Below are 13,123 nucleotides of genomic sequence, written 5' to 3'. Positions count from 1 at the left end.
ATGGCTTTCATCCATCTCATCAGAACTGCAACTGCTGATGGACATCTAGGTTTGGTTTTGAGTCCTGTCATTTTGTGCTTTTCCTTTCGCAAAGCCTCGATGTGTATGCATACCAGTTGGTTTTATTCAAGAGCAAGATGCACCCACATATCTGACAGGTGCAAGTACATTGCGATCTAGTAAACCCTAAAAGGTATAAATGAGGTTTGGCAGAGAAGATTTTTTAAGGACTGATTTGTGAGGAGCAGTATCATTTTCTTTGTTTTTGACTTTTTCAATAAAAGAGTTATAATTCACTCTTTTCTTAAGCCATGCAAAAGAACAGTAGTCACAGGGCCAACTATTGGAAGAAATTAAGCCCGGATCACAGTGACTCAGGTACAGGTCCATTCAATGCCAAAGTCACCCTGTGGCTCTAAGTCACCTTTGTGGTCCCCAGGTTTTAGGGTGGCGTGAGCCTGCCTGCACCCTTGCCAACAGTTCCAGAAACTAGACTGTAGCACGTTGTTGTTTTTTTTCCTTCTTGGTTGGTGCACCCAAAATAAACCAAGAAACAAAGACCACACTTCAGTTTCCCTCTATACGATGTGACGCTAAAGATGTATTTTCCTAAACATGAATTCTCAAATATGTATCTGCAAGAATGGCAGGAGTCCGTTTTATAGCAGTGCTGCCATTGCTCAAATTATTTTGAAAGCTCCTTTTTTCCCGCCTAGAATTGCCTTCAGAACCAGTGACAAGCCACCACAGAAAAGAATTCTGACTGCTTTGTGGTCTTACCTCATTTTTGACTAAAAACGGCCCTGATTTGGTTTCAGCTATTTCCCAGTTTTGCAACCATGCTTGGAGCAGATGGATTTGTCTCAACAGAGCTAAAGGTTTTGGGTAATGACAATAAACCAGGAGCCCCTGAGGGTATTTCTTTGGAGGGAAAAAAATATTTACATCTGTGTAAACTGTGATAGTTAAAAAAATCTCATGCCTTTGTAGATCATTAGACTATCCTCAAATCACCATGCCAACATGGCTTTTGAATGAGATCATCCTTACCCACTGAAGGGGCCTCCAAGAATGACCTGCTTTATTCCAGATCCCAGTCCAGGGTCCTTGAAAGGCCTTCACTTTGTGTGTGCTCTCTTGTCCCTGGGATATTTGAAAGTCTCTTCTAGGTTTGCTTTTCTGGGTGTCTGTGCATGTATTCCTAGAAGCTGACAGACCGTCATGTGTTCTATGCATTCCTTTCGTCCTCTCCTGCAGTCCCTCCAACGTGGAAAGTGGGAAGCTAACATCCTGTTCTGGGGGGTTTTCTTGCCTGGCAGGCAGTGGTGTAGGCTTGTAACTTGGGAGGCAGTCTCAGAGCTGCTCACAGGCAAGGTTAGGGTCTTTGTCAAAGACAGTAGCTTCCTTCTAAGCCGTCTAAGCAATAGGTGATTTACTGGACAGTTTTAAAGTATCTCTGGGAGAACCAGGCTTTGATGCTTCATGTTCAGTGGTGACACAGCTTAGGTCCAGATTGCAGCCATAACATGATTCTAACTCACTTCTGCCCCAGTACCTGTGACACTAGAGACAGAACACTAAACCCTCTGCACAGCTGCTCCAAGGCATCAGACACCCCTCCCACTGTCTTGCAGCAAGTCCTGACCTAACCTGTAGCTGCTGTCTCCTGTCATTCCCCTCTGCCTTTTAAATCTTGCATGGCTGTCCGGTGGCTAAGACTTCACCTTCTAATGCAGGGAGTGCAGGTTTGATGCTTGGTCATGGAGCTAAGACCCCATATGCTTTGTGACTAAAAAAATCAAAACATAAAATAATAACACAAGCAATATTGTAACAAAATTCAATAAAGACTTTTTAAATGATCCACATTCCCGTCCCCCCCCTCCCCAAAATCTTGCATGAGTGTGTTTCCTTGGAAGAATCTAGCTGCAAGGGAGTCAGTGAAGGGAGTGTCTAACTTTCTAACCTCTGCAGAGCAAGAAGGTGGGTGGGCTGGAAAACTACTGGATGGTGCTGAACTTTGCAGTATTTGTGACCCAGAGTGTATGCACAGAGGTGATGGCTAAACTTCTGGTGGGTAGGTAGATTCTTGCAGTACAAAGAACAGAAGGGGAATTGAGTGTGGGAGGCTCATGGGGACCGTTGGGAGAATTCAGTGACTGGAATTCAGGGCAACTGTCGGTGCTGTTACCCACTGGGTGGCAGGTGGCACTGCTGGGCAGGAGTGGCCGTTGGCCATGCCTGTGCCCTTGGCATGGTCCTCACCTTGGAAAGAGGGAAGAAATGCTGAGTTTATGTTGCTTTTTCCTCTGTAGCCTTGGAGTTTTGAGGCTGGCAGAGCCAGTTCCAGTTTCCAGCCTCATAACCACAGGTATGTTATTACTCCACTCTGAGTTTCAATCTGCTCCTCCATAAAATGATAATATGCTTACCTTGCAGGGAGGTGGTGATTGCAAAATCAGCAGACTGTCTAACACACACTTCTCATGCGTGGTGGTTGCCCAGTGAATGACTGCTCTTGTGCTCAGCATTGCCCTGTTTCTCTTTTTCATTTGTCTGAGCAGCTCACAGCTGCCTTAAACCCCGGTAAGTACAGTAGCTTCTGTGCTTTTTCTTAGCCTTAGCTTACCTTCTTCATCCCCTGTATGTCTCACTTGCCCCTCGCTCCCTGATCATTTTATATGAAAAAATTGCAGACATATAGGAAGGTATATAGAGTTGTACAGGGAACACACATATAGTGATCATTTGGATTCTGTAATGAACATTTTAAAAATTTTAATTTTCTTCAGAGATTTTTTTTTGATGTGGACCGTTTTTAAAGCCTTTACTGAATTTGTTACAGTATTGCTTCTGTTTTGTGTACTGGTTTTAGGGCTTCAAGACATGTGGGATCTTAGCTCTCTGATCAGGGATCAAGCCCCCGTCCCTTGCACTGGAAAACAAGGTCTTAACCACTGGACCACGAGGGAAATCCCTATAAGGAACATTTGATTATACCTGCTTTAGTGCATAGCTTCCCATGTATCCATTCATCAACCCGTCTTCTTTTTCTTTCTTTCTCTCTCTTTTTTTCCACTGTGGTGTGCAACTTACAAGATCTTTGTTCCCTGATCAAGGATTGAACCTGGGCCCTGGCAGTGAAACCACAGAGCCCTAAACACTGAACCACAAAGGAAGTCCCCTTTTTATCTGTTTATACATTTCTAAGTAAGTTTCCAATGTCAGTACACTGCCTTGTAAATATTTTAACATGCCTATCATGAACAAATATCGTTAATGATCTTTGTTTGCTGTTTTTTTTCTTGATGTAAAATCTCACAGTGAAATGCATGAATCTTAAGTGTACTTTCGCTGAGTTTTGACAGCTGCATACACTTGTCACTCAAAGCCCTCAAGGTACAAAACATCACCACCTGCCCAGAAAGTTCTGGTGCCCCAGCCCCTCCCATCACGGGCAGCCACCAGTCCGTTTTCTCCCACTGGAGATGAGTTTTGCTTAGTTTAATATTTCATATAAATGGAACCAGACAGTGGGTACAGTCGCTACTGCCTGTCTTCTTCTAGTCAACATAACATGTTGGGGCTCGTCTGTGTAGTTGTCTTATCGGGCACTGATTGCCTCTCATCGTTGAGTCTGTGGCTTTAAAATCATTGCTGCAAAGCAATGATGAGCCTTCCTCGTGGAATTTGGAGGTCTTTCTTATTTCTCATTTTTAGCCAGATGACATCAATGCACAAAGGCTCTTTGTAGCCAGGTAGAGTAAAAGGGGCTCAGAGGCCGTTGGGCTCACTCTCTTAAGAGTCTCAGCATCTTGGCCAGGGCATCCTCTCTCTGATCCATTTCCCTCCCATTTTGAGACTACTGTCAGTGGGGGTTTATGTGCAGGAGAAATGAGAGGGCTGGTAGATGGGCACCTTTGACATTTGACTGTCTTGGGCTTAAAAGAAGGATGAGACTTCCCTCGTGGTTTAGCAGTTAAGATGCCATGCTTCCAAAGCAGGAGGCGTGGGTTTGATCCCTGGTCAGGAAACTTAAAGATCCCACATGCCACACTGCCCCCCCAAAATCTGAATGATTTTTGTTGTTGAGGATTTCATTATGCTAAGTACGTGCTAGAAATAGAAGACCAGTTGGGTGCAACAGCTGGAGTTGAAAACAAATTCCTGTTTAGCTTTTCTGTTAATGAATTAACCAGAACCTGAAGTTGCTAAATTCTCTGATAGGAAAAAGAATCACTTTCTTGCTTCTTGTCCCTAAATTTTTGTTTTGTCTCTCCCTTCCATCCTTCCTTCCTCCTTTCTCTTCCTCCATCTCTCTGTCTCTGTCACACACACACACACACACACACACACTCACGTTTGTATATTTACATATAGTGACTTATCTGAAAGTTCAGGCAGATCTTTTTTCAAGGTCATTGAGATGTTTGAGGGGCAGAAGGAAGAGGGTGGGGAAAGCTTGGTGCGACTTGATGATAAGAAGCCAGTGCCCACTCTCTGGGGCCAGGTTATTAAGTGATGTGGATGAGTTTTGGATACAGCAAGGGTACATGCTGGCACCTGCCTTGTTCTCTCCTTCACAGGGGTTCTGGAACCTGCCTACACAGGAGACGTGTTGGGTACGATGTTACCAAATCCTTCCTGTCCTGGACCAGCTGAAGCAGGATGTGACCCCCAACCCCACCACCACGTGCTTGTGCTAAGCTGCTTCAGTCATGTCCTCCTCTTTGCAACCCCATAGACTGTAGCCTGCCAGGCTCCTCCATCCATAGGATTCTCCAGGCAAGAATACTGGAGTGGGCTGCCGTTCCCTCCAGGGGACCTTCCCGACCCAGGAATCAAACCTGCATCTCCTGCATTGCAGGTGGATTCTTGACCTGCTGAGCCATCGGGGAAGCCCCCCACTCCCCACCCCCATTGTTGAATGGGAAGCCGCAGCTTAAAATCACGTGGGGACCCATTTTCACATACATTATCGCCTCTAATCCTAATAATCACCAAAGGCAGGCAGGTTTTAGTAAGATCGTATTTGAGCTGAGCCAGCTGATCTCAAAATGGACATTGGAGCAGGGGGCAGTCTGACTGTAGTGGCCGTGTTCTTCCCGTTACCACCCTTCCTTTATGTGGACAGGTGTCACGGCAGGATTGTTGTTTGTTTGTTCATTGTTCACCATCTGCCACGTGTGACTTGGAGGTGTTTGGTGGGTCCCTCCCTGGGGGAACAGTGGACTGGGAAAGAGACCCTGGGTGTGGCGTGGAGTCCTGGGGCACAGAGGGAGCATGGTGGAGGGGTACCAGCTCTGGATGTGGTAGGCAAAGAATTCTTTCTGGAGGGAGCACATCTGCTTAGAGTGTGGAGGTGTGAGAGAGAGCTCAAAAGCTGAGAGCCAGCCAGGAAAGAAGACCCAGGACCTGATTACTTTATCACCTTTTCCATAAAATGATTTCTCAGCCCAACCATCAGTGCACTATGGCGTGGCTTCTCGCCTGTACCAGGGAGCTCTCTGCGTTTGAAAAACTGAATGAAGATGCTTCATCATAGGTGTTCTTTAAATTGCAAATTTCCTTGAATTTTAAAGGATTTTTTTCTGCTATTTTTTAAAAAAAGATTTTGTTCAGTATAACCACATGTTAAGAAGATGTTAAAAAAAACCCCGAGACCGTGACTGTAGAGCTGAGAAGTCCTGAACGAAGGCTGCTTACGTCCCACCACTCCTGGAAGGCACAGGTGTCCTGTAAGAAGAGCTGGATCTGATGAATTGTCTGTAATTCTTTTCTTCCTGGTGGGAACCTTGCAGTCTAGCATAGTCTTAAAAGTCTGGGCATTAATTAAAAGCCCAGCTTTGTGCCTTTCATTTACCTGCTTGCTTGGAAGTTATTTCTAAACCTCAGTTTCCTCATCAGTCAAAATGAGATTGGTAATAATACTGCATATAATCCAAAAATTCATTTATTTACTGTTTGTTTCCACTTTGCAGTTTTATACTGTCATAGAGTGAATAGGTGATTATTTTTTCTTGTCTTTTTAAAACATTGAAGCATAACCGGTTGACAATGCTGTTTTAGTGTTGAATGTATAGCACAATGATTCAGTTATATATACATATATATGTATACACTTTTTCAGATTCTTTTTCATTATAGGTTGTTATAGAATATTGAGTATAGTGCCCTGTGCTATACAGTAGGACCTTTTTATGTATCTATTTTATATGTAGTAGCGTGTATATGTCAATTCCAAACTCCTGATTTATGCCCCGCTCCCTCTCCCTTTCCTGTTTGGTAACTATGCATTTGTTTTATATGTCTGTGATTAGACTTCTTAATTTTGCTAAGCTACTGGGTATAAATAGTAGCTCCTTGATGTTTTAATTTGTGTATATATGATTCTCAGAAAGAGAGTCGCTTTTCATTTGTTCAAGCATCATTTTTTTTCCTCTTTTGTGAAATTCCAGCTTGTGTCTTTTTGCTCAGTTATCTAGTAGGTTATTCATGTTTTTCACATTGGTTTATGACTTCTATTTTTGTTTTTTAAAAATTTATTTATTTGACTGTGCCGGGTCTTAGTTCTTGTATGTGGGATCTTGTTCCCTGACCTGGGATTGAACCTGGCCCCTGCATTGGGAGCATGAAATCTTAGCCTCTGGACTACCAGGGAAGTCCAGTTTATGAGTTCTTTATATGTTCTGAATACTTATCCTTTGTTGAATGTATGTGCTACAGATATCTTTTCTTAATTGGTAGCTTGTCTTTTAGCTTTATTTGTGATGCATTTGGAAAACAAATTCTTATTATTTTTGTATTATCTTTATTATGCTTCCCCATGCTGACAGCTGCTCCCTTCACTGACAGAAACAGCCATTACTTCTGGCAGGCTCATCTCAGATGCCTGGGATGCAAACACAAACAAGCATAAGTAGAATTTCCTGCAGAGACCTACTTTTTAAAAACTGCTGATTCTCAGATCACTGTGTCAACCCACAGCACAACTGACAACTCAGATTTTTCCCTAAGAGTAGCTCCCAGCTCCAGTCTAAACCCAGTCAGTCCACAGATGGCAACCTCAGGTCAAAAGGTTCTTAATTTTACTGTGACGGGATTTCTGTATTTTCTTTCCTGGTTAGAAATACACTCTTTTAAAAGACTGGAGTATAGTTGATTTATAATGTTGTGTTAATTTTTGCTGTACAGCAGGGTGACTTAGTTATGTAAATATTCTTTTTCATACTCTTTTCTGTTAAAATTTATTGCAGGATATTGAATATAATTCCTTGTGCTATACAGTAGGACTTTGTTGTTTATCCATCCTATATATAATAGTCTGCATCTGCTAACCCTAAATTCTCAATCCAACCCTCCCCTGCACCCCGTCTACAAGTCTGTTCTCTGGTCTATGAGTCTGTTTCTGTTTCGTATATAAGTTCATTTTAAATATGCATCATATTTTAGATTCCACGTATAAGTGGTATCGTATGGTATTTGTGGCTTGTCGCTTGTCTGACTTACTTCGCTTTGTATGGTCCTCTCTAGGTCCATCTGTGTAGTGGCAGATGGCATCATTTCTTCTTTTGGTGGCTGAGTAATATTCCATTGTGTATATGTACCATTTCTTCTTTATCCATTCATCTGCTGATGGACATTTAGGTTGCTTCCCGGTCTTGGCTGCTGTAAATAGTGCTCCTGTGAACACAGAGGTGCATGTATCTTTTGAATTATGGTTTTGTCTGGACATATGCCCAGGAGTGGGATTGTTGGATCATACAGTAGCTCTGTGTTTAGTTTTTTGAGGAACCTCCACACTAATAGTGTAAGAGGGTTCCCCTTAGAAGAATATTCTTTATTTTCTGCTGAAAGTTCCAGATGTTTACCTTTCTGAATTAAGTCCGTAATCTTTCTGGACTCCTGTATGGGTGGTGTGAGGTAGGGATTCATTAGCCTTAGGTGTTTCCTGCACTATGTTCCCAAGCATGAAGAGGAATGTAAACACTCCAGCTCCTTACACAGCTCTGGGCACATGCAAGGTATTCTGTAAGGGTAGGTTATCGCTATTGTAACTTTCATTCCCCTGGTTTTTCTGTTGATGAGTGCATTTCTTCATGAAATCACTGATGCGTGTATTTTAGGAAAGACAATTGAGGCAGATTTGTGTTGGTTAAGAAACCAACCTGTCCTCCACAAAACTCTGACCTAGTATTATCAGAAACTTGATCTGTGAGTTTAATCAAAGGGTAAATCATAATTAATGAATTAGTTGATTTGAGCATCTGTTTCCTTTTGGATGTGGTTGGTGATTCAGGATTTCTCTGGCATCTTACAGAGTACCTTCTGCTTCCGCCCTCGGGTAATCAGATAGTCTTTTCTTGTAAGGTTCATCTCATTCCTTTGGAATTTGCTTGTTCAGCTTTGTATTGCCAGAGATGTACCCTCTAAATACATGAAGACAGGGGCTGGGGCTTCAGCCAGGGTTCTGGAAGCTCCCCTGAAGTTCATTCCTGCTTGAATATCTTGGAGCAAATTGTTCAGGTTGCCCAGAAATCTTGCTTTGGGGGCCTTTTCCAATTTCTCAGCTGTGCTGTAGTGGAAAGGAGAAGCAGAGAAGTACTTCTTGGAAAATTAAAACTGCTTGGCCGTACTCCTGGGACACATTGAGTGCACACAATGAAATCTGGAAAGTAAAACATGAAACTTTATAAGGTGAGCATAAAAAGCACTGTAAAAATTGGAGGAATGTTGTCAGTTATATGGCTGAGGATGGCTGCCCGTTTATTGCTCGGGTGTGGTCGGGGAAATCCACTCTGAGGCTGGAGGGCTCCTGGGCAGAAGGCAGATGGAACCACGGGCTGCTGTTTGTACCAGGGAACAGCCACCCCAATGCCTGGGAGAGCAGCCTTCAGCCTGGGTTGCAAAGTTGCACGGCATGCTCGAGGCTTTTCAGAGGTGCTCAAGCACCTTGTGGAGATAAATTTGTTAACCTCCTGCCAATTTCCAGGGAGGCAGAAAGATGGAAAGATTCATGGTCAAGAGGGACCTTTCTCTCTTCTCCCTCGGTGTTGTTCTCATGGACTTCTGGAGTGGCTTCTGTAGCAGATGTTGTCGGTACCCTGCCTGGATCCCCCTCTTGGCCTTGTGTGCCCCATGCTTGGCTGCAGCAGGGCCAGCTGCTAACACCTCATGCCTGGATCCTTCACTGGAAGATTCTGCCTTGCTGGAGAGCAGCTCCATACCCTGGAGACGACTGGAAGGAAACGTCTTATTCCCTACCTTGGAGTGCCCTGTACTGAGTGGTGGACATCAGTGACTGATGTCAGTGATTGGGGAATAAAACCCAGCCCTTAGCCTCTGAGAAGCACAAAGTCTATAGTCCAGGTAACTCCGGAGCTCCCTGCCAGATCAGACGGCAGCTGGCCTGCTCTCAGCCCTCACCTTTCCCTGTCCATGCAACTCCCCCACTTTGCTACAAGTTTCTCCTCTTTCTCCAGCACCCACTGGTGCAAGAATTGCCACCTCAGGCTCTTCTTCTAGGGAGCACGACCCAAGACAGGCTCCTCTGTCTCTCCTCTCTGGGTGTCACACTCGGCTCCGTCTGTGGAATGTTTACATTGAGTCTCTTCTGCCCCGCGAGGTTGTTCCGAGGGCTGATCTCATGTCTTGGCCTTCTTTAGACTTCCACTATCCTCCTAGATCCAAGCCCCGTTCACCCTCCTTAATCATCGCACTCATATTTCTTGTCTTGGCTTCACGGCAATGACATCCGCTGAATTGCTGACGCCAGAACTTGTGTGACTCTGTCTCATTCTCTGTCCGATACTTAAACAGCCACCTGAGCCCTCGCTGCCTCTCTACCCTTCTTCCTGCCCTTTGCCTTGGTGTAGATGCTCCTCACTCTGGCCTGGACACTCATGGTCATCTTCTTTTTTAAAATATAAATTTGTTTATTTTAATTGGAGGCTAATTACTTTACAATATTGTACTGGTTTTGCCATACATCAATATGAATCCACCACGGGTGTACACGTGTTCCCCATCCTGAACCCCTCTCCCTCCTCCCTCCCCGTACCATCCCTCTGGGTCATCCCAGTGCACCAGCCCCGAGCATCCTGTATCGTCCATCGAACCTGGACTGGCGATTCATTTCACATATGATATTACTGGCCTTCCTGAACCCAAGCTTGTATTCTTCAGCACCGTCTCCATGGGGACTGTCCCAAAGCCAGTGGAATCCGTAAAGCTCTTAGCAGCTTTCCATGATCTCCAATCAAATACATGCTCTAGTACAGTGGTGCGCAGTACTCAGCCCCAGTGTCCCACCCCCCGTCTCGCTTCCTGTCTGCCCCCCCACCCCCGAAGCCTGGCAGGTGCTGTGTGTTTTTTTTTTTTTGGGCTGTGCTGCATAGCCTGTGGAATCTTAGTTCCCTGACCAGGGATCAAACCTGTGCCATTGGCAGTAGAGGCATGGAATCCCAACCATGGACCCCCAGGGACGTCCCAGGCGCTCTGTCCTTTGGTAAGGGCTACACACAGGCAGGAGCTGTTACCACCTTGTCCCGCTGTGTGTGGTGGTACTTTTCACACGGCAGGTCTGTCCATCTGCCCATGATGCTGAAGCCATGTCTTACTTATTATTGTGTCCATGATAGGAAGCCCCATATTTTGTACACAGAAGGCAGGAAGTAAAAATAAAATCTAAAAAAAGTAGTTTGAATATAAAAAAAGAATGTATGTGTATAGCTGAGTCACTTTGCTGTACAATAGAGATCGGCACAACACTGTGAATCAGCTCTACTTCAATTAAAAAATAAATTTATTCAAGTATTAAATGATTTACCTTTGACTGTGCTAGGTCTTCATTAAGGTGCGTGGGCTTCTCACTGTGGTGGCTTCCCTTGTTGAGGCGTGTGGGCTCAGTTGCCCTGTGACATGTGGGATCTTCCCGGACCACGGATCCAACCTGTGTCCCCTGTATTGGCAGGCGGATTCTCATCCACTCAACTACCAGGGATGTCCTACAAACTTTTTAACTGAGTGGTCTCTGATCTTTTTTGTTATTAGTAAAATAAAAATTTTGAGTTCCTCCTCCCTTCTTAATACTTGATAGTGTCTGCTGTTTCAGGAGATACCTCACAGCACGAGGTAGTCTGAATTCAGTTATGCATTTCAGTAATTTGGATTTTATTAGTTGCTGTGGGATCTGCAGACTTTTGAAAAATAACCATGTATAATAACACATTATTCCCATCAGACAAGGGTCATAAGAGCAAACGCTTTGCAGAGCTTAGGCCCTCCAGCTCCAGGTCAAGGGTGGTGGTCTTGGGGTCCTGAGTGGTCAGGAAGCCGGGCTGTGGGTCCACACCCCACATTGGACAGGGGAGCCGCTGCTCAGCTCTGGCCTCTCGCTGCCGCGGCTTCAGTGTGGGCCTAAGGTTGACGTCCTTGGCTATTTAAGAGGAGCCAGGTGTGGATTTTTGTGAGAAGCTCTTATTTTTTAAAGATAGGCATCTGGTTCAAAATTAAAAAACAAACCAAAAGAGGACCAAAAAACCCAAAATAAAACAAAACACCGTTTTCTGGCCGAAACCAAGTGGACTCGTGGACTTGAGGCTGGATCCTGTGTCTCCTGCTGACTGTCATCGGGAGCTCTGGTCTGCATGGTCCCCAGAGCACGTCTGTGGGGACTCTGGGCCCCCGGTTGCTGGTGCTGCCAGTGGGACCGTAGCGTAGACCCAAGTCCCTGGTGGGGTTTTGACCCCTTGCTGGCTGATGTGGAAGGGAAGTTTAGGGAATCGCCTTCTGCGTAGTGACTCCCGAGTCCACTTTGTGGGTGTGGCTTGTTCCCTGTTCATGTGAAGCCCCCACCCTGGCCTGGATGGGGCTTGTCTCTAAGTGACAAGTGGGTGTCACTCATGGGATTTGTTTTAAAATCACCATTTGGTTTCTTGATGTGTTTGTTGGTAAAGTGGTGGAGGGTGGACCTGCCCTTTCTACTAAAGCCCAAGCTCTGGATTTTTCTAAGTAAATATGTTGTAGGCATTAGAGTTGCCTTTAAATCTATCCAAGGTTGGGTGGAAATGACAGGGGAGCATTGGGAAGTGAGGGCCGCTATAAGGAAGAAGGTGGTTTTCTACCAATCTTCCTCTCCACGTGTCTCTGTGTGAATATATTGGTGCTTTGGCAGGTCTGTTAATTCAGAATAGGGCTTTCCACTTGAAAACTTATTTTGACAGAAGCTCACCTCTCCGGTCGTCTAGTCTGGTCACATTCTTTTTTTGAAATTTCTTGTAATTGGAGGGTAATTGCTTTGTAGCATTGTGTAGGCCTCCGCTGTACAGCAGTGCGAGCCAGCTGCAAGTGTGTTATGTCCCCTCCGACTTGAGCCTCCCCCCGGTGCCACCCCCTAGGCTGTCACAGAGCACCGGGGTGAGCACACTTCCTGCCGGCTGTGCTTTACACGTGGGGGGTGTGCCTGCTTCATGCTGCTCTCTGTCCCACTGTCCCCTTCCCCCGTGTCTGCATTCTTGCAAAGAAAGTTGTTACCACACACAGTGTAAAAACAGTTCTATTCTCCTGTTCACTTTTAATTTTGATAATATTTTATTATACTTTTTACCATTTTTAATTTTAATAATTTATGTTCTTTTTACATTAAAACATGACATTTAGCATTTCCTGGAGGGAATGCAGATTGATATGACACTGATGGAAGACAGATGTACAGTCTTTTTTAAAAAAAAATATTTATTTGTTCATTTGACCGTGCTGGGCCTTAGTTGCCAAAGATCCTTAGCATGCAGCATCTTTGATCTTTCTTGCAGCCTGTGAGATCTTTAGTTGTGGCATATGAATTCTTGGTTGCATATGAATTCTTAGTTGTAGCATGTGGGATCTAGATCCCTGACCAAGGATTGAACCCGGGTCCCCTGCATTGATTGGGAGTGCAGGGTCTTAGCCACTGGACCATGAGGGAAGTCCCAGATGTACAGTCTTTATCAACCTTAAGAGTGTTCATGTAGTTTGACCCAGTGATTCTAATATATCATCTGATGGCAATTAGAGAAGTCCACCAGAATACTAATAATGCGTGGAGTTGTTCACTGATGTTATTTATGACCATGAAAAATGGGGA

General features: G+C 44.7%; 1 protein-coding gene and 1 long non-coding RNA gene across 2 annotated transcripts in view; both read left to right on the top strand.

The window, feature by feature from the left end:
* The window catches only part of OSBPL10 (oxysterol binding protein like 10), a 342,133-nt gene that overhangs the window by 34,568 nt on the left and 294,442 nt on the right, over window positions 1–13,123 (top strand). The gene's annotated exons all lie outside the window — the stretch shown is intronic.
* The window catches only part of LOC132658200 (uncharacterized), a 40,694-nt gene that overhangs the window by 3,402 nt on the left and 24,169 nt on the right, over window positions 1–13,123 (top strand). Inside the window, exons 2-3 of the long non-coding RNA XR_009597481.1 lie at window positions 50–2,586; window positions 4,587–13,123. The exon at window positions 4,587–13,123 is cut by the window's right edge and continues 21,827 nt beyond it. This is a non-coding gene — a long non-coding RNA (uncharacterized LOC132658200). The remainder of the gene's footprint in view (window positions 1–49; window positions 2,587–4,586) is intronic.

Source organism: Ovis aries, chromosome 19 (genome assembly GCF_016772045.2).
Source record: "Ovis aries strain OAR_USU_Benz2616 breed Rambouillet chromosome 19, ARS-UI_Ramb_v3.0, whole genome shotgun sequence".
NCBI classification, from domain to species: Eukaryota; Metazoa; Chordata; class Mammalia; order Artiodactyla; family Bovidae; genus Ovis; species Ovis aries.
The sequence above is the reverse complement of the archived record's forward strand: the minus strand, read 5'-3'. Positions and strand labels throughout refer to the sequence as shown.